A 20091-nucleotide genomic window follows, 5' to 3' on the forward strand; every position below is an offset into this window, starting at 1 on the left:
TGTGGTTGAAGTACAAAGGGAACAAAGTCATAACCAAATTGCCTGCGACCAGAAGAATGCAAATATGAAAATTGACATGTTAGACAGAGATGAAACTTCTCATCCTTTTGTGGCTTTGACTGTACTGTGGTGTTCCAGTCGTGCTCTGAAAAATAGAACAAAGAAGTGTGAGCTACCATGAGCTTTGTCTCTGCTTTCTACACTCTGTGTGTGTGTTGTGTGAGTGTGTGTGTGTGTGTGTGAGCGTGTGCATGTGCATGTGCGTGTGCACGCGCACGCGCGCGCGCGTGCGTGCGTGCGTGCGTGCGTGCGTGCGTGCGTGCGTGCGTGCGTGCGTGCGTGCGTGCGTGCGTGCGTGCGTGCGTGCGTGTGTGTGTGTGTGTGTTGAGTGGGGTTGAAAGGGGCAAGTTCACTCAAGAAGCCGGAAGATTTTTATGTGATCTAATGAGTTCCACAAAAGGAATCACATGAAAACAAGCAGCCATCAAAGTTGAAAGCATGCAAAACGTTGGAGCCGCCATGTCAACACTGCTTCAATCCAGGTCTTTGTGTTCCCCGTTCAGTGTCATGCAATCAGTACAACCCAGTTTTTTTCCCCCCTCTCTCCTTCTCAATTCATGAATCACAGCTCCGACATAAAAGGAGTGAATGAAGCTCCCTATTATGTGAGAGGGAGACTAGCTGAGTAGTCCCCTATGTGCGTATCAGGGTTCGTTAGGGGTTCACTCGAGTCATCCTGAGACTGTTTCATAGAGGTGATTTAGTGTGTGATCTCCCTCTAGGCTATGGATACGATAGTCCTGACTCACCTTCACACTCACGCCCATATGGAAACAGTCTGGAAGAATCATAGGATTCACACTTGCCATGTACAACACCACATGATAAATACATTACACACTCACAGTGTCTTACAGTGTGCAATCAATGTAGGTCATATACAGTTGCACTCATAAGTTTACATACCCTGTACATACACATAAGTTGACTACAGCTAAAGTTGACTAAAAAGAGGAATACATTTTTTTCGGAAATTGATCTTAATTTAATGCCTTAATTACAGTAATCATGTTATTTCATGGATCCAGGATACTATGCATTCTGATAAAGTTCCCTTGGCCTTTGGATTTAAAATAGCCCCACATCATCACATACCCTTCACCATATCTCATGGGGCATGGGGTACTTTCCATAAGATCATCTCTCAATGCAAATCAGCTATTAGGCTAACTGAAATAAAACCATGGCAATCTCTAGGTATGGTGAAGGGTATGTGATGATGTGGGGCTATTTTAATTCCAAAGGCCAAGGGAACTTTATCAGAATGTATAGTATCCTTGATCCATGAAATAACTGATCTTTAACAATAAAAATCTAATTTAACATAGGGGTATGTATACTTATGAGCCACTGCATTTTAAGGAAAAACATTTATTTTTTTTACGATACATTGGTGACTCACAAAGAAAATTGGTGTCCTTAAAGGTTGGATTTTTTGTTTAATTAAAGCATTAAGATCAATTTCCAAAAGATTATTTTTTTATTCCTGTTTTTAGTCAACTTTAGCATGTGTATGTGCAACTGTATATATAAAAACATGTATTTTTTCGGTGTTAATGGGTACATGTTTCAGTGCAAGTTGCTTAATCATTGAACCTTGATAAAAGCTATTTGCGTTTCTAGAAACGTCGATCTCAAATAAACAACTTAAAAAGAGATTAGAGTGTGTGGCTACCCTGTCCTTATTCATGATAATCTCCCAGTCAGCACCTCTGCTTGGGTATACGCTATGTTCCTCCTGCTCGCTGCTTCTCGTGTTAATGTGTAATACAGTGTTATCTGTGTCAACACACTGTTCATTCACTGTTCATCATATACAGTATGCTATATAAAATATACATGTCATATGAATGTTAAAGTTCCATATGGGAGGTTTGAGTGGCCTAAGTCCACTGCCTCAACCCTGTGCTGGTCTGGGGTTAGTTGTGTGAGTGAGGAGGGTTTGCTCAGCCATGTCCTGTGACGGCTCCCTGGGGATCAATAAAGTATCTATCTATCTATCTATCTATCTATCTATCTATCTATCTATCTATCTATCTTCGTTCTGGTTAGCTCAGGGGCTAGATGGCACCTCTCCCTTCTGTGCTCCTGAAGCAACGCTGTGATTGTCTGAAATTGTATATGCCCCCGCTGCGAGCCACTATGTCTGGTTCCTATTTAGAGTTTTTGTTTTGAGCACACACGCTGAACAGCTGCAAAGCTAGAGGACCATGAGGAATAATTACAAAAATGTGTATTATATTAGAATTACGGGTTGTGTTCTGATCGCAAGCGTCCCGACGCTGAATTACCTACTCCCCACTCCCCACCCAGGATATAAAATCCACGGGAACTTCACAGGGAACTCTATCGCTAAAATAGTTCTATTTGGAATGCCCTGCCAGTTCTCATGTTGCCATAGAGACGTTTGGATTTACACACATTAGAATCACAGACTGAGCCTTTAACCATCATGTCTCCTGCCACAGGGTGAAATGGCTGCATGGAGATGTGGGTTGCGTGCTGAGTCCTGGACAGGCATCCCTGTGTTTGCTTTCCTAATGAGCGTGTGTCAATTGGTGGGGGCCTGGCCATCAGCTAAAAGTGTGTCCTTGCTTGCAGGTCACGCCAGAGGGACGTCGCTACGCAGAGACCACAAGCCTGCCCAGACACGGAGGAGGTCAAACTTCTGCCTCAGGTCAGACATCATGCCTGGAATTATGGTTGGGTTTCACTGCATATATATATATTTTCAAACAGTTGAGATATTTTTACATCCAGTTTGGATCTTGTAAATATGTTGAAAAATATATACATTTGATTGATGATAAAAAAAAAGTATATAGGCCTATACATTTCACCAAATTCAATTTCTACAGAAAAAAAACTTGTAATCTAACTTTATCAACAATAAACACATAAAAAATGAAAAGTGAACGGTGTGTGATGTTTCTGTCAACATACAATGTGTCTAATGAATCTGAGTTTTTTTTTGCTTATTATTGCTGTTGGTGGTGTTGGGTCTGTGGGTATTTGAATGCCAGCCAGCGGTTGAGCCTTTCACCTGTGGTTTGCAAGTCTAGTGTGTGATGCATTCCTGCCTGCACCTCTTCTCTGAAACCCCCGGGCTTGGTTTCATAGATACTCAGAATCCTATTGTGTCCCCCCAAACACATGTTTAATCTAGACACATGCAAAACGAGTCCTGTGTGGTATAAAATGTTACTCCCATTGCGTGGGAGATTTTCACTTGTGCTCTGCTCCCCTCATTCTGGTTTGGGCTTGATCGACTGAATAAGCCTTGTAAGGTCACCATAGTATCTAAACATTATATCATAATGCATATAGTTACATAATATCAGATTTCATTAAACATTTAACTTAATTTAGTCCAGAATATACATAATATATTTTTTATTTCATATGAAATCGTGAATGAAATCGTGATTTATTCTGGCTGGGATAGTTCCTGCTCCAGTGACCAGTACCATGTGTTGTTGCCAGACCTTCAGAATCAGAATCAGAATCAGCTTTATTGACCAGGTTTGCGTATACAAACGAGGAATTTGACTCTAGTGGTCTTTGCTCTCAAGTACACAATAATCACTACATATAAGAGTAAAAACAGAAATGGCAGTAAGAAATATACAAAAAGACTGTTAAAAAATACAATATACAATAACAATACAATAAAATATTTAAGCAATATAGCACGAGTGAGAGTGGGGTTGGTCATGGATATTCCCACGGGTGTTGTACGGCCGTAGCCACGAGGCCGGAGGCCGAGTGGCGCAGGCAACAACAGCCGTGGGAATATCCATGACCAATCCCACAATCACGAGTGCTATATTGCTTTTATACAACAATTCTACAACAAACTAAATAATCTGAAAACATCCCATTATTGTTTAAAAATGTTAATTTCGACATTGTTCTTACGCATCAAAAAATAGTTCTTTTCAATAGACAGCATCTTGGTTGCTAGGTAACCAACATTCCAGATCCCTCGTTACGGGTCTTGGTGGTTTACATGTCTTCTTGAAAGAAATGTTGTATCTTACATTGAGTTGACTGTGTGGTTTAATCCACAGATGTGGTGAAGCACTGTTTCGTTATGGTTTGCTAAGGAGTAACCCATTGCTTGAAATAGTGGAGAGCTGGGAACATTGTGTCAAATCTTCGCATTATATCGCGGAGTGATTTATTATTAGCTGTGCAAAGTCTGAGTTGAAATGTCCAGGGATATTCCAACTCATGGAACGTCTCTCGGCCAATCAGAAACAAATAAATAGTTCCATAGAACCCAATTGTTGTATATACAAAAATATATACAATAACAATGAAGAGAGGGAAGGAATAGTGCAATGTCAGTACAGACCAAAGATTCTAGAATCATAATAATTTCTTAACTATTAAATTCTTCTCCCATATGCTATGCCAAATGGTAATCATATCTGATTAACATCATAATACTATTTTGTGATTTTCATTTTATAGTCCAGTAGGATCAACCGATGCATGTTTGAAGCATTATTTACTGTTGGGTTTTTGCATTGAGTTGATTTTAGAATCCAAAGATTTCTAGAATCTTTGGTACAGACTGAGATTACCTTATTGACCTTGTCTGACCACACATGCCCTTTGTTGATGGACAGACGAGATTCAGAAAGTGACTGAAGCCATGTAAATTACATACTGTAGTAGTCGACATGAAATAACAGCCACCGCTGTCAGATACAGTGTAGCACAGGAATTTATTAATTTTATTGACACAGAGGCCATTTAAAAAAAACATTGGTGAAAAAACATTGTATTAACATTGACATTAATGCATTCATATATGTGTTTTTACATAAACATCGGTGTGTATTTCACATAGTTAAGCACCACTACCCATAGATGTCCTCTGTTGTATCTCCAACCTGAGTGAAAGGTCACCCAAGGTCAAAAGCACAAGCCCCACAGGGTTGTTTCAGGTCAGAGTGACGTGTCGGGTTTGTTTGGGTCACGCTTCTCTGGCTTGAGTGAAATCTGGGTCAAGTAGTAGTTATCGCAGCATCCCATGCAATAAGGTCCTTATCTCTGCAACAACTGCTGAGGAAGACGGCCTCTCCTAGCATCTGCATTTGCCTTTGCTTAGTGATGCTTTATAGCTCACGTACCTCACATGGGCGATGTGACTAATTATAGAATATCATATAGCACAGGTGGTTGGATTTATCACCAAGAAGATTACTCTGGACTCATGACACACCCGTCATGCGTCCGTCTCTCAGGCCTCCGAAAACACACACACACACACACACACACACACACACACACACACACACACACACACACACACTCTCTCTCTCTCTCTCAAGACAGACAGCAGGAGCACTTTATTAGCCCAATCACTGCCGTAATTACTTGAATCAGACGCCAACATGTAATTGCAGCCTGCGTGGGGGGAAAACATCCTGTTGTGATGCCTGTCTGAATCTTGACTCCCCGTGGCGGCGGCAGCCTAAACAGCCGTGCTCGGGCATGGCACTGGCAGAGCATGGCACTCTGGGAAAGTTTTTTATAGAAGTCAATTATGAGACTAACCTTCAGCTATGGGTGAACTACTGTACTACTGCACTTCAGCTATGGGTGAACTACTGTACTACTGCACTTCAGCTATGGGTGAACTACTGCACTTCAGCTATGGGTGAACTACTGTACTACTGCACTTCAGCTATGGGTGAACTACTGCACTTCAGCTATGGGTGAACTACTGCACTACTGCACTTCAGCTATGGGTGAACTACTGTACTACTGCACTTCACCTATGGGTGAACTACTGTACTTCAGCGTCCCGTTAATTGCTGTGGACAATCAGCACTTGTGGTTTACACAGTGTAGATAGATAGATCGATACTTTATTGATCCCCAGGGGAAATTCAAGAAAGTGTAAGGGACCTAAAAGAACACATTGTGCTAAAGACAAACACTGAGGGTATACACTAAAGACAAAAGCAATGTCACTGTCTTAACCAAGAAAAAAACTGAACACAAGAGAAAAAAATGAATATAATGTCACAAAAGAGTCTGTCCACAGGTTTCACTACAGATGTGTCATGGAGGTTTCTTTCACCATGTGAAAAATACACTACTTGACGGAAACCTAAAAAAAATTTTTAGGAAGTACCCTGAGTTCTGTGGCAATGTTTTTAAAGGTGTTTCTCGTGCTCCTGTATTAATAGTCTATACGGGAAACATGTATTTTTCCTGCAATAAGATAGTGCCTGCCTCTGTCAGTCAAAAAAGAAATAAAGAAAAAATCTCTTACAAAACCATCATAATAATTTCTTAACTATTAAATTCTTCTCCCATATGCTATGCCAAATGGTAATCATATCTGATTAACATCATAATACTATTTTGTGATTTTTATTTTATAGTCCAGTAGGATCAACAGATGCATGTTTGAAGCATTATTTACTGTTGGGTTTTTGCATTGAGTTGATTTTTGATCTGTTGGCGGCTCTGTGATTTTCAGCAAATGGAGTCGCAGGGAACTTCTACATTTCAGAACAAAGCATGGCTCCTCTTTGTGTTGGTCTTTCAGTATGTGGTCGTCTGGCTGTGTCGCTCCCTCCGATGCCTCTTGTGACTCAGCCAAAACACAGGAAGTTGTTTAAACGTCCAGGGTCACGTCTTTCACCCTGCTCAGAGTCTTGCGCTTTACATTCCCGCACTGGTCCCTTGGCTGTAGAGATTTAGACAAAAGTCCTCTTTACAGTACGGACTCTTATGTGCTTACTCAAGGGCAGGCACAAAATGGACGACGGGTCCAACACTGTGTTGTTCAGTAAAATGTCAGCAGTGGTCTACCTGGTCTATCTTGTGCTTGCCAAAGCAGACTGTTGTGTAGAGGGAAACCAGTAGTGGTCATCGGCAACATAAACAAGTTGGAGCCAGAATATGTGCGATGTAGATATGATTAAAATCTGTGTATATCCACTGACAGCCTTCACACAAAAGCTAAAGTGACTCACGGTAGGCTACTCATAGACTGAGTTTCTGCGGTGTCATTAACCCTTCGGGGGGAGTTGTCATGGCTCTAAAAATGTGTTAAATGATATAGGATGATTTGTGATCTTCTTATAATGAAGGAATGAATCTTGACAAGTGTGCACAAAAAGTGAGATCATCCATGCCATATTTAATGCACCTTTGTTTCTGTTTAAATGTGCCCTAAAATAAGAAATAGCACATTGTAAAAAGACTATTCTTCAACCTTAACATGTACCTGACAAAAGGACATTTCTTCTTTCCCTCATGAAAACTGCAACTGCTCCCAATTATTTTCCACAGCCCTCTTCATTTTATTGGTCTGAGGTGGGTCATTATTCTGAGACTGTCGCCTGCTTTTTTGTGCTTTTTCTTGTCCGTACTGGCATTCTTTGCAGCAGTGAAAGAGAGAGAGAGAGAGAGAGACAGAAAGACAGAGAGGACGAGACAGAGGAATTGAGGGGCACACAAAGAGAAAAGAAAGAGTGAGAGAGTGCACATCCAGGGGGGGGGGGGGGGGGCGGTAGAGAGAGTGCACATCCAGGGGAGGGGGGGGGGGGGGGGGGGGCGGTAGAGAGAGTGTCTGAACAGTGTCTGGGTTGCAGTTAGCGCTTACAGTGCCTGAGGCCATCGGCTCCTCTGTGTTCAGACAGGGACACGCCCAGACATGTCCCACAGCTCACCCTCTCTCTCTGCTCTCTCTCTCTCTCTCTCTCTCTCTCTCTCTCTCTCTCTCTTGCTCTCTCTCTCTCCCTGCTCTCTGCTCTTTGGACATCACAGTGTAAACATGGTCATGCAATCTGTGCCAGCTGCTTGGGGCAATGCCTGGCTGACTGCAGCAGGTTGCTTTGTTGACTGCTCCTCAGCGTTCACATACATTTTCTCACTCTCACCAGGTTTTCCCCCCTCCACTCTGTGGGATGTGAGTTTACACTGTTTTACTCATTTTTTCCCAACCACAGGTGTGGACAGGCACCTGGCAAAAGAGGCTACATGTGTAATTTACACTTGATGTTGAGTCACAATTTATCTTGTTTCTGTTCACTCTCATTTCTATACTATAAAGGAAATGGTGGCAATAGGCTTGCCCAACGTATGGCAAAAATGGTTTAATGTCTGATGGCATTATGCAATCATGAGCACACCACGTTGATTTTCTCATCTTTGTTGTACAGAATGATATCTTCTTCTGCCTTGCATCTATCTATCTTGCATATAATATAGTTGTCCAAGTTATTTTGATTCTTTAAATGGGATTGACTAAGAAACCCCAAGACATTTTAGAAAAGTCCAACTACAGTTAGATGTGTAGCGCACAACTGAAAAGGATGCTACCTCCACAAGACCATAGACCAGATATCTAATGTTGCACCTCAGGAAGACACATGGATCTAATGTGAGACCTCAGGAAGACACATGGATCTCTGGGATATCGGAACTCCCCCGACCATGAAAGGGTCAGTGTAGCACAGATGAAGCAACATTATATTTCTTCATACTGCACATTATAGTGTTTACGTTGCTGTCTACATGACAGATGACAATAAAGAGCATGTTGTTTTATCCTCATCAATGGCTGGCGAGAGAAGCTTTTCCGAGAACACAGACACTTTGTATGTTTTTCCTGTGCCATGCTACAATGATTTACAGGCCTACATCTTCAAAGGGCTTTTGGCGTGAGGCCAAAAATGGTTCCCTGTTTTAAATTCTCTCTCTCTCTCTTTAACTGTCCCCGGGGTTAACTCTTTTTAAGTCCTGGGTTTATAAAAATGGCCACTGATCTTCATTATTTTCATCTTGTAGTTCCCAGATAGTGGAATGACTTGGCGCTACCAGAGCAAGGGTGTCCCTCTCTGTCTTCAAGAAGCTCAAAGTTGCTTTGGATGCTAAATGAATACATGTATGTCAATGCAAATCTGCACACATATCCCCAATGCCTCTTGTAGTCCCCTCTCAGTCTTCTCCTCTGGGACAGTTTACTTTACGTGTGTCAACGATTCCCGCCTCCGGCCCCCATGGTCGGTCATCTGCTGAGCGCAGTGCCATTTCTGTGAACATGGTCGTGACCTCTCCCCATTTCTGACTCATCACCGTGGCGCCATTAGGAAGTGAGGACTGCTAGACAGAGAGCACAAACCCTGCGCGCTGGATGGCATGTTCAGTGTTCTCTCTTTCCGCCTGCGCCATGCCCTGCTGTGTGGTGCTGTGAACCGTGTCGTCTGTCTACCGGTGGCGGTGTTATCTCTCCCATAATAATAAAAAAGGCGATATTTACCCAGCCTCTGTGAGGAATTGTGGGGAAGCCCGTGCCGTGGCGTTACGGGCGAGCTGATAAGCTGCCTCCATCAGGCGCTGTCGAGGTGGCGTCGCGGTTCAGTCACGTTCCAGGTGTGAGTGAGGGCTGTGGGTGAGGCACGCTGGCTGGTCGCGCCGGTGCCATCAGGAAGGCCGACAGGCAGGCTGATGAGAGCTGCGTGCACTAAGGAGTGCTGAGTGGAGTCTTTTGTTCAGGGGCGCTGGTGTTTTGCCAGGCTGCTCTCTCGCTCTCCACTCTCGCTCCCCCGCGCCCAGCCTCTGGCGCGCTCAGATCAGATATCACGCAGCGCTCTGTCTGGCGTCCAGCGAGGCTCCGCTCCTCGCCGCTCCTCTCCGCTCTGCTCCCCCTGGGCCTGCGCTGTGATTAGCAGTGGAGCGGCACGCGCTCAGTGCTTTCGCTCCGACTCCAAAACATGTTTTGGTTTCTGATTGTGATTTATTGCTGGTTTGGACATTCCATGTCACACTTGCACCTGGAAGGCTCCTCGTGGCAAATGACTATAGCAGCAGCCACAGTAATAAGTAACAGTATGTTAAGCTAAAGAAGGTTATTCAGCTAAAGAAGGTTATTCAGTAGAAGAATCTGCATTTGGTTTGATTGTTGATGCTACACAATGTGTGTGTACCAGATAAGGGGTTAATAACCAGCTGGGCTAAAAGGAGAAGCAAATATGACGGTGTTGAAAGATGGCGGCCCCAGTGAAATGGTCCCTTTGGTAACTGATTCTGATGACTCATGGTGTGGTGCACAGGCAGTCCTGTTCATGGAGAAGGCAGAAGGAAGCAAACTTCACTTTGATCAGAAGCGCCGCTGGACTCGCCTAAGGACATCAGAGACAGTTACCGCCACAGCGCTAAACTGATGTGACGGTGACGTTTCTTTTTTGTTGTTATTTTGTTTCACCATGGAGTGAGTTACTGGGCCGAGCAGAGCATGACACTGTGATCCTCCATAAAGACTTACCGCTCACAGTGAGCCAGAGAACTTCCTGTTGTGTTTGATGATTGAACACCTCATGCTTCAAGACCTGTTCCCTTTTCATGGCAACTGAGAAAGTTTTTTTTTTTTAAAGGAGAAGAACAGCTTTCCTTTCAAAGGAAATCAATACTTACTGTAACCAGTGTGTAAAAAAATCTATAAAAAATGATGGTAGCGGTTATCACACCACATAACACATGTAACTGAATCATGGTTATGGTGATGGGTACTTAGCAGACACTTTTATCCAAAGTGACTTACATTATAATAACAATGAACAATGGATTAACATTGTCAGAACATCTGTTAGAGTAAAACGACCAATTACAAACTCAATAAAACCCTCATGCAGGATGCCCTTGAGACATGAGGCTGACTCTACCTGCCCTGCCATGTGTCCTGTGGGAGCCACTCTGCTCTGGAGTGAGATGATTTTATACATGCTCAAAAAAGAGCTCAGCCAATCTTGGGCCTGTCTGTGACGACTGCTTAAAGAACGAAAGAAAGGAAGAAAGACACAAAGAAACTCTCTCTCTCATGCTCTCCCTATCTCTCTCTATCTCTCTCTCTCTCTATCTCTCCCTATCTCTCTCTATCTCTCTCTATCTCTCTCTCTCTCTATCTCTCTATCTCTCTCTCTCTCTCTCTCTCTCTATCTCTCTCTCTCTCTATCTCTCTCATGCTCTCCCTATCTCTCTCTATCTCTCTCTCTCTCTATCTCTCTCTCTCATGCTCTCCCTATCTCTGTCTCTCTCCCTCTCTCTCTCATGCTCTCTATCTCTCTTTGTATAATACAGTTTGTGGTGTAATACTAATCTCTCATTACATCCAACGCCACATTAGAGACATGTCTGTTCCTCACAGCTCTCTGTGGGTCACCCGTCTTTTCCCTTTTTTAGCTTTACCAGAAATGACTACTCTGTGTGGACATGACACGATTGTTGGCGGCTAGCACACCATTTGTAACACATGTAACTGAATCATCCAAGATGTCCTTGAGACATACCGCTGACTGTGCCTCCCTGCTCTCAGCGTTGTGGGATTGAGTCCTCTCTGGAAGTACCTGGGCTGCCTTTATACCTGCTCAAAAAATAGCTCAGCCCATCCAGCCGGCTTGGGAGGGGCACTGACTCATAGGCCCTCAACTGAGAAAACAGCACTTGTGTCCCTGACTAAAAGATAACAGAGCACACTGAGCGCGAGGAGAGGTGTGTGTGTGTTGTTAGTGTGTAGGTGCGTGCGCCTGTGTGTGTGAGTGTATGTGCGTGTGTGTTTGCGTGTGCGTAGGCGTGGCCATTTCTGTGTGTATGTCCATGGATGTGTGTGCGTGTTGGGGGAGGGGGGGGGGGGGGGTGATGTTTGAGGTGAAAGTCCCAACCTGGACTTGAGGTAATACCTGTTCCAAAAATAGCTCAAGCCAGCCCCCCCCCCCCCCCCCCCCCCCCAACAGGAGTGGCAGGCTGAGTGACTAACCACTGTCAAAAGAAAGACAGGAAAGGCACAGCAAGCTTGTGATTTGTTGTGTAACACTAAGAACAGCTCAGAGACATTACCACATATGGCATATCATCCTTATTCATTGGAAACGTGACACCATATAAGGCACACACATGCCTCAGATACACACACACATGCACACACACACACACACACACCCACACCCACAGGCAGCAGCAGCAGTGGCTATACTGGAGGTGGTGGTGGTGGTGGTGGTGGTGGTGGGTGGGGGCTAAAGTTCCTACCCTCAGGCCCTAAGGCATATGGTTCCTCCGGCTTCCTGATGGGGGAATTTTTCTCTTTTTTGTTTACACTGGGGAAATGGTGTGAGGCAGTGGGCTGGTCTACCACATGACTAAAAGACAGAGAGAGCAGGAAAGTACCTGGAGGCCCTGGGTGTGGGGGTAAGGGGCAGGTCCGGGGCCAAGGATCAGGTGAGTGGAGCCGGACTGGTTGCAGGTACAGCAGTGGGCCTCTAGGCCCCACCCAGCCTGGCACACACCAGGCACTATGAGTGCACTATGTTCCTCAAAACAGCCTGACTGACAGCTTTATGGCCCTGCACTTATCCAACAAGTTTCTCTCCTATGACTGAGAACGGAGCAATTCCCAATAATAAGATATCACAGATATTTACCATGACAACTGGCAGTACTGTGTGTTTATCAGCTAATATCACACATTTTATTATTCATACAATCTAAATGCTAAATATAAATTATTAATCTAGATTTGAATATCAATATAAATATATATATATATTGAATATCAATATCAAAATCTATGTATTTTTATACAGTTTATATTTGACAGTTTTGCCATTAGATTTTCCACTTGTTTAATGGTCTTGACTGAGCAGAAGTGAGACCTTTTGGCTGTTAAAGTCATTCTTTCCCTCTACACCATACTTACCCCCCTGACGAGCGCCAAACCAAGCCGCTGAGCCATGCCCAAGATGCGGGCAGTATTTGTTCTGCGCAGACCCAGTGACTGTGTGACACACTTTTTCCATGAGCGTGAGGCTAGGACCAGCTGATGTGGTCGTCCTCTGTGGAGCGCCTCGCTCTCCACTCAGAACGGTCTCGCAGCCCCTGCCCCCCTTCCTGGAAACAGCTGTGAGTTGGAGAAGAAGAAGTCGAGGAAGACGAGGAAGAAAAGGAAGACAATTAACCCGAGGGCTGGACAGATTGTTTGTTCTTTGGTCAGTATTACCAGAAGGTTTCGGTTTCCCTTCCTGTTCAGTCACTGGTGACCTTCCCTGAAGTTCGAGTTTGTCATCATCTGAGGGCAGCCATGTTGATAACAGTTGATAATAACAGATGATAACAGTTTTTTTTATTATCTTTGGGCCATGCTGGTGACAATCTCCTTAAACCTGCCTCTAATGGCTGCTTAAAGACAGGAAGAGAAGAACAACCACTCATTCTCTTCCCCTCGGTATAATAAAGTTTATATTGTGTAATACACAATTAGTTACATACTTTATAATTAGGATCTGAACAACTCAACCATTATTGATGTTATCCTGCTGTCCTGTTAATATGTTAATATTAATGTCGTCCTGTTAGTAGTCAAATGCAGGAAGGATAAAGGTGAGGGAAATGCTTGGATCCTCCTCATTCTCTTTTCACCTCATGATTATTTTGGTCCTCTGAGGTTTGTGGACATTTGGCTGGGAATCCGTGGGCAGAGTATAAAACCGCTGTTAAAACAAACAACTAGCGCTCCAGTGAGTTAGCACAGGATAGCATCGCCTCAAATCCAGGGGTCTGTGACGGCATCAGAGGCCTCTCTCTCTCTCTCCTTTTCTTCTTCTTCTTCTTCTTTAAAGTGTGGGGAGCAAATAGTTCAAAGCAGCTTGCAACACAATTATTTTTCTATTTTTGGAGAGTGAGAGAGTTGTTTTCCAAAGAGGCTGCTGAGGCAGCCATGGTCCCAGACGAGCCTCCAGCTCCCCTGGAGAGGTCATACATGAGTCGTGACTGACGGACGAGCCTCACGTTGTCTTGGGAGCGACATCTACGACAACACTTGACATATTGTGAAAGGAACACTTTGATCCTGAAACCTGCTGTGCGAGTTAGTGCCGGTGACAGAGGTTGTTATCTAGGGTTAGTGGAGGAGCTCTGTGAGCCTCTGCACTGATTACACAAACAGCTACAGTCGAATGCAACTCTAACCCCTGAAATAAAAGTTGTGCGTGCGTGCGTGCGTGCGTGCGTGCGTGCGTGCATTCATGCGTGACTGTTTGTGGATGTGTGTGTTAGTGTTGATGTGTGTGTGTGTGTATGTGTTAGTTTGCTTGTGTGTGTGTATGTGTGTGTGTCCGTATGTCCACTGTGTCTTGCAGCACTGAATCCCGACCTGCTTTGTGTGCCAAACTGGGAGCACAACTGTGGGTAATAGTAAAGGAGGACGCGAACAGTGTAATTACACTAAAGCGCCCTCTGCTCTGCCACATTTGGTGTCACACACAGTGGGGCGCCTCGCTATATTTGGACTTTTGGTCAAATAAAATTATGATTAAATTCTATTTTGGAGCGTTGTGATTTACATTTTTTCCCCTATCACTCAGATGAAGCTTAAACCCTCTTATTTTGTCACGCCAGCCGTAATTGACTGAACTTTTTCCCATTTTAGCATTCGTTTTTTTGACATTTTTTTACATTTTATTTTTGTAGATGATTGCACATCCTCGCCATACTGAGGGCGTTCTTTGTAGTTTACCTATCACACTCTCATCCTGATACTGTCATGCTGCGATAGTGCGCACACACAGGACAGCCCCAGTAGCAGCAGCAGCCCCCTAAAGTCTAATCGGATGCACCGAGCAGGAGTTCATGCATCAAAAAACCCTCACCAGGCTGATGCAAATGTGAGGCAATCCCCGTAAGCTGCCACAGACAGAGAGAGAGACAGAGAGACAGAGAGAGAGAGAGAGAGAGAGAGAGACAGAGAGACAGAGAGAGAGACAGAGAGACATGCCTTCTGCATCCTGGGCAATACTCACAGGGCTTGGCTGTAACTGTCACTCAAGAGAGAGAGAGAGCAGGGTTATCTTCTGCATCCACACCTCTCCAAACAGGAAATGAAGATTACATGGCAAGAATAAGCACACATTTAGTAGACTTTGTCAGTACTTTGTCAGTTGAGTGTTTTAAAAGTGAAACAAAGTACAAGTTAATGGGTAAAGATTTTGGCTGCATTGATAGCCGGAGAGTCTCATGTCACCCTAAACCACTAAGTGACTGCGGGAATGTTCTGTATTTTAGGGTAACAGATATCTTGATGTGGTATATTTCTCATCAGGGTTGCTGAGCGTTAGAGCTAACACACTGGTCCTTGTGTACTTTAGCCCACCTGCAGACATCCCAATAAAACCACTGCTTGATAGTGTGTTGGCTTTTCAATCGTAGCATGTACTTAAACAATCCTACGCCTGCCAACAATTATTCACCAAAAAGTAAACATGTAGAAAAAAACACTATAACTAATGAGGAGGATTTGCTTTGAGTGATGTCTCCAGGGACTTGAGTGGAGATGGAGTTCAGCGCACACTCCAACACAAGCAGTCTGCTTTCTCCATTAGTCAGCGAAACAGAGCCCTGGAGCTACTAAATTACCATCATCATGTCAGTTACAAAGTCACACACAAAAAAGCAATTTCAGAAATACAGAAAAAATACTGGCACATTTGTTGGGTGTGATCTGAATGCTTGTAGTGTGTTTGTAAGTTGAAATGTAGCAGATTGCCTCTGTCATATTAACCCCAATAGTTTGTTTTTGCTTTGTGGCATGTGGCAAATAACATTCATTGTTAATGATGACGAATAAATAGACAGTGGCGCTAAACAGAAACAAAACTGACTTGAATGCAAGTGACCTCAACAATGGACACAGTTGTGCTCAGTCAGGTCTGGCTCGCTGACGTTAGCTGACATTGAAATGGAAATTTTATAAGAGTGTGCGTGTCCAACTGCCCATCTGGTGATCAGAATCGGAGTGCTCTCTTGCCAAGGTGATGGTTGCTGGAAGGGTTCTCAGTGTTTTCACAACCTGGGCTCTGTTCTACTTCTGTTGAAACCTCCGTTTCTTTCTTCCTCCTCCTCCTTCTCATCCCTCCCTCTCTCTCTCTCTCTCTCTCTCTCTCTCTCTCTCTCCCTGTGCCCTCGTTCGCTCTCAAGCTCCGGCTCGCACGCTCTAACACACACATGAGCAAACATTATACCACTGCCTGCGTTGCGTTGTATGCTCGCCTGCCTACTATGGAAACTGCTCCAGAGCCTCACTTCAAACATGCCGTCAGATGAAAGGCTAAGAAGCAACGCGTCTCACCTCAGTGTTTCCAGAGCTACACGGCCCCTTATGCTTACACACACACACACACACACATACCAGTGAATGTGGGACACATGTGACATATAGTTAAGGCAACATCAGTGTGGGGGTGGGAGAGGCACATGCAACATCAGTGCCCCTCCCCTCCTCTCTCCAAAAAGCACACACACACACACACACACACACACCACACACACACCACACATAACTTTATTTCTCAGTCTACCCTTAGTTTTTCTTCTGTACTGTGACTCTCACATGGGCCCTGAGAGGAGCCCAGCTCCTGTCCTCAGATGACTCTCTGCTCAGGCACCTTCCCTGGCCCCTCACTCCCCCACATGCACCTCAGTTCATATGCTCTGATGCTATATCCCCCACATGCACCTCAGTTCATATGCACTAATGTAACTACTGTCTCATTTATGCCTCAACTTTCACTACAGGCACCTCATACACTCATGCTGTCTATGTGTGTCTCCTCTACACCAACTAACACACATGCAGCTCAGTTCACACACACTCAGGCTGCTCATGGACTCTCATGCTCCACACACACACACACACACACACACACACACACACACACACACACACACACACACACACACACACACACACACACACACACTCAGGCTGCTCATGGATTCTCATGCTCCACACACACACACTCAGGCTCCACACACACACACACACACACACACACACACACACCCCACTCAGGCTGCTCATGGACTTTCATGCTCCACACACACACACACACACACACACACACACACATACATACACACACACACACACACACACACACACACACACACACACACACGCACACACACACATACACACTCAGGCTGCTCATGGACTCTCAGGCTCCACACCAACTAACACAGATACCCTTATGTTGTTCCACATACAGTACAGTTCCTCCCCAGAGATCCTGCCCCTCACATAGCACATTTCTGACAGGGTTTCACGTAAATATATCCCTGGGGCAGGTGGTTTAGTGGAGCATTTTAAAGCAAGACGCACTGGGGCATGACACAGGTGTGCTATGGTAAAGCAACTGCATAGAAACAAATGGAAGGAAACAAATGCTGATGCCGCACGTGTGCAGAGATCAACACCAGATGCAGACCACTGTATAGAGGCTCTCTCCTTTGAATGGGCCCAATAGAGGAAGACATTAGTCTGGGGTCTTTAACCACAGTATCCTGATCACATTGCTCTGGGCTATGCAGAAGTCTGAACCCACAGTGGTAATTCAGACAGTGGTATCAGCTAGTAGCACTCCAAGAAACACACGGCCAAGCATAACATAACCGCAGCTTCTGCAGTTGTTCTGCAAATTAATTATTCATATAATCACAACAACAGCAGTCAGCAGCAAATACAAATCATTCCTGACAGATAAGTGTTCTGGGCAGACATGTGTCATGTGACTCATAAAGAGTCAGATCAGAGGAAGAAAAGACAAGAGATAGAGATGAACAATACTCCGGGAGAAACAGCAGTAAAACAAAACTTCCTTTCCGTGTGAGCGATTTGGAGAACAACCTCAATTGACTCACCATCATAGAACGATTCTCTGACAGCTCTGCATTAAAATGTAAATGTAAATGTAAATTTATTTGTATAGCACGTTATCATACACAGTGGTCATTCAATGTGCTTTACATGTTATGACACAAGATTAGTCAATATATACAATATATGTAAAAAAAGTAATATAAACAGCACTATAAAGACAAAATAATATTAATTAAGAAACAAAATGAAATAAAAATAAAATAATGATTATATATATAAGACAGACAACAGATTAAGCTTGCTAGAAAGTTGCAAATAGTGCTGCAGACTGTAAATTCCTTCTGTTAGCACGAGCTGACATGCATAATTAACCCCTTCAGCCGGGGAGTTTTGAGCATTCTAACAGAAGATTCTATTCCGCAACAATGTAAGGTTCTAAAATTCCATGTTGAATTCAATAAACCTAGATATTCTTAATCCCTTCTGTCCGCTCGTTGTTGTTGTTGTCAGTCAAACTCAGGTATCATCACCCCAAAGCTGTTACTGAGAACTCCTAACACAGAGCTGTAAGTCATTACTGATGTGTGCCGTGGGTTTGAACCCCTTCTTGGACAGCAATGCACCAGACTAGAAGTCAGAGGAAGGCAGATTTTCCATCCCCATGGCCTAAACAACTCACAGAGACATGGACTAGTGATCAGTGTGTCACATTGTTCTGTTGCACTAATGTACGTCTTGATTGCAAGCAGCTGTAAGTGGTACTTGTTGCTGAAGATTAATTTCCCTCCTGGGGACAATAAAGTTTATCTGATCTGATCTCATTAATAATAATTTTAGTAGTTTAAGATGATTACATTTTGTTCAGAGATCCTACTGAAATGGGAAAAATCTAAAAATAAATACATTTAAAAAAATGCTAAAATTAATGTATATATGCAACTAAAATCAAATAAGTTGTTCAAATGAAAGGAATTTACTTGTTAGGAAATGATCACTATACTGTACTTCAGAGGAACAAGATTCAACCTGTTGCACTAAGTGGTCATGCTTAGTAACACTGCAGTCGTGTTACTGTCAGTGGGATTGAGAGGATAATGCGTTAATCTGTATAGCTCTGAATTTCTAGTTAGGAAATGAACACTGTACATTTCAGGGGGAGAATTGGCCAAGGTCAATCTGCCATAGAACAAGATTCAACCTGTTGCACTAGATTGTCATGCTTAGTAACGCTGCAGTCGTGTTACTGTTAGTGGGATTGAGGGGGATAACGCGTAAATCCACACACATCTGTGTTTGTTTTGCTTACAATGACTAACATGTACCCTCCATGAAATGGCGAAAAATCTGTAACAACTGCAATCTACAAAGAGTCACTGTGCCACTCACAGAAAGTTTAAATGTCACTTGGACCAGCACAGCTCGGAGCTGTGTGAGATTGAAGTGGGGGCATGTTTTTATGTTTATGAATTAGCAACTTTTGTAACAGATGACATCCACAGATAGTCACTGTGTCAGCTTGTCACAGAGTATGACCCTGTGAAGAGTTAAAATGTTTACTCCTGAGTGGTGAAGTCACTGGGACAGGCTTGGAGCTGTGATTTGTTCAAGTGAGGGTATGTAATTATGTAAGCATGTTTGTGCCAAGTCGTGGAAGGTACCGTACTTTCCGTGTCCTGCACATGCACCCAGATCGCCTGGCCGGCATGAGGAAGAGAGAGTGAACAGATATTCAAATGGCAGCAATGCTAGCTGAGAGCAAGACCCATGCGAGAGCTGTACTTTGCATGAGTTCAGTATTATGTATTATTACTATATGATGCGCGTGACTTATGCCCCACATGACTTATACTTCCTTATTGTATGGTTATATGTGTTTCAGACATTGTCTTATCTCTGCACTTAAAAGCGGACATGTATATATATATATATAGATATATATCCCTTCATATGTCAAAAACAGAATTTTTACTGGGACCTGGAAATCCTTTAAAGGTAGTGTAAGTTGTTAAGGGTAAGCAGTGGCTTTGATAAACAGACAACTTTCTATTAATCTTCACAAGGAGCATTTATAACATGGCATTGAGCAGTGAAACTTATAAAACATCTCACATAAATAATCATCTGACAGATTTTGGAATTATTCACATTTTCTTCACAGATCCTTGATCCTCACAGATTCCCTTCTTATTAAAAAGAAAATCTCAGTCAAGTAGTTCAAATGAAAGTTAAATTCATATATCATGAGAAAAGTGTTAACCAGATGCTTTAAATGGCTGTGATTAGTGATAGTATTACAACCACACACAGCAGTCACATGTCTGTGTTTGTTCATGTCTATGATGACTCACGATTTCCAC

General features: G+C 43.6%; 1 protein-coding gene across 1 annotated transcript in view; it reads left to right on the top strand.

Moving 5' to 3' along the window:
* Window positions 1–20091, top strand: part of anapc1 (anaphase promoting complex subunit 1) — a 112128-nt gene that overhangs the window by 85139 nt on the left and 6898 nt on the right. The window contains exon 49 of the transcript XR_006023401.1: window positions 2662–2737. The gene's annotated coding sequence lies outside the window, so the exon portion shown is untranslated. The remainder of the gene's footprint in view (window positions 1–2661; window positions 2738–20091) is intronic.

The sequence above is a fragment of the Alosa sapidissima genome, chromosome 16 (genome assembly GCF_018492685.1).
Source record: "Alosa sapidissima isolate fAloSap1 chromosome 16, fAloSap1.pri, whole genome shotgun sequence".
NCBI lineage: Eukaryota > Metazoa > Chordata > Actinopteri > Clupeiformes > Clupeidae > Alosa > Alosa sapidissima.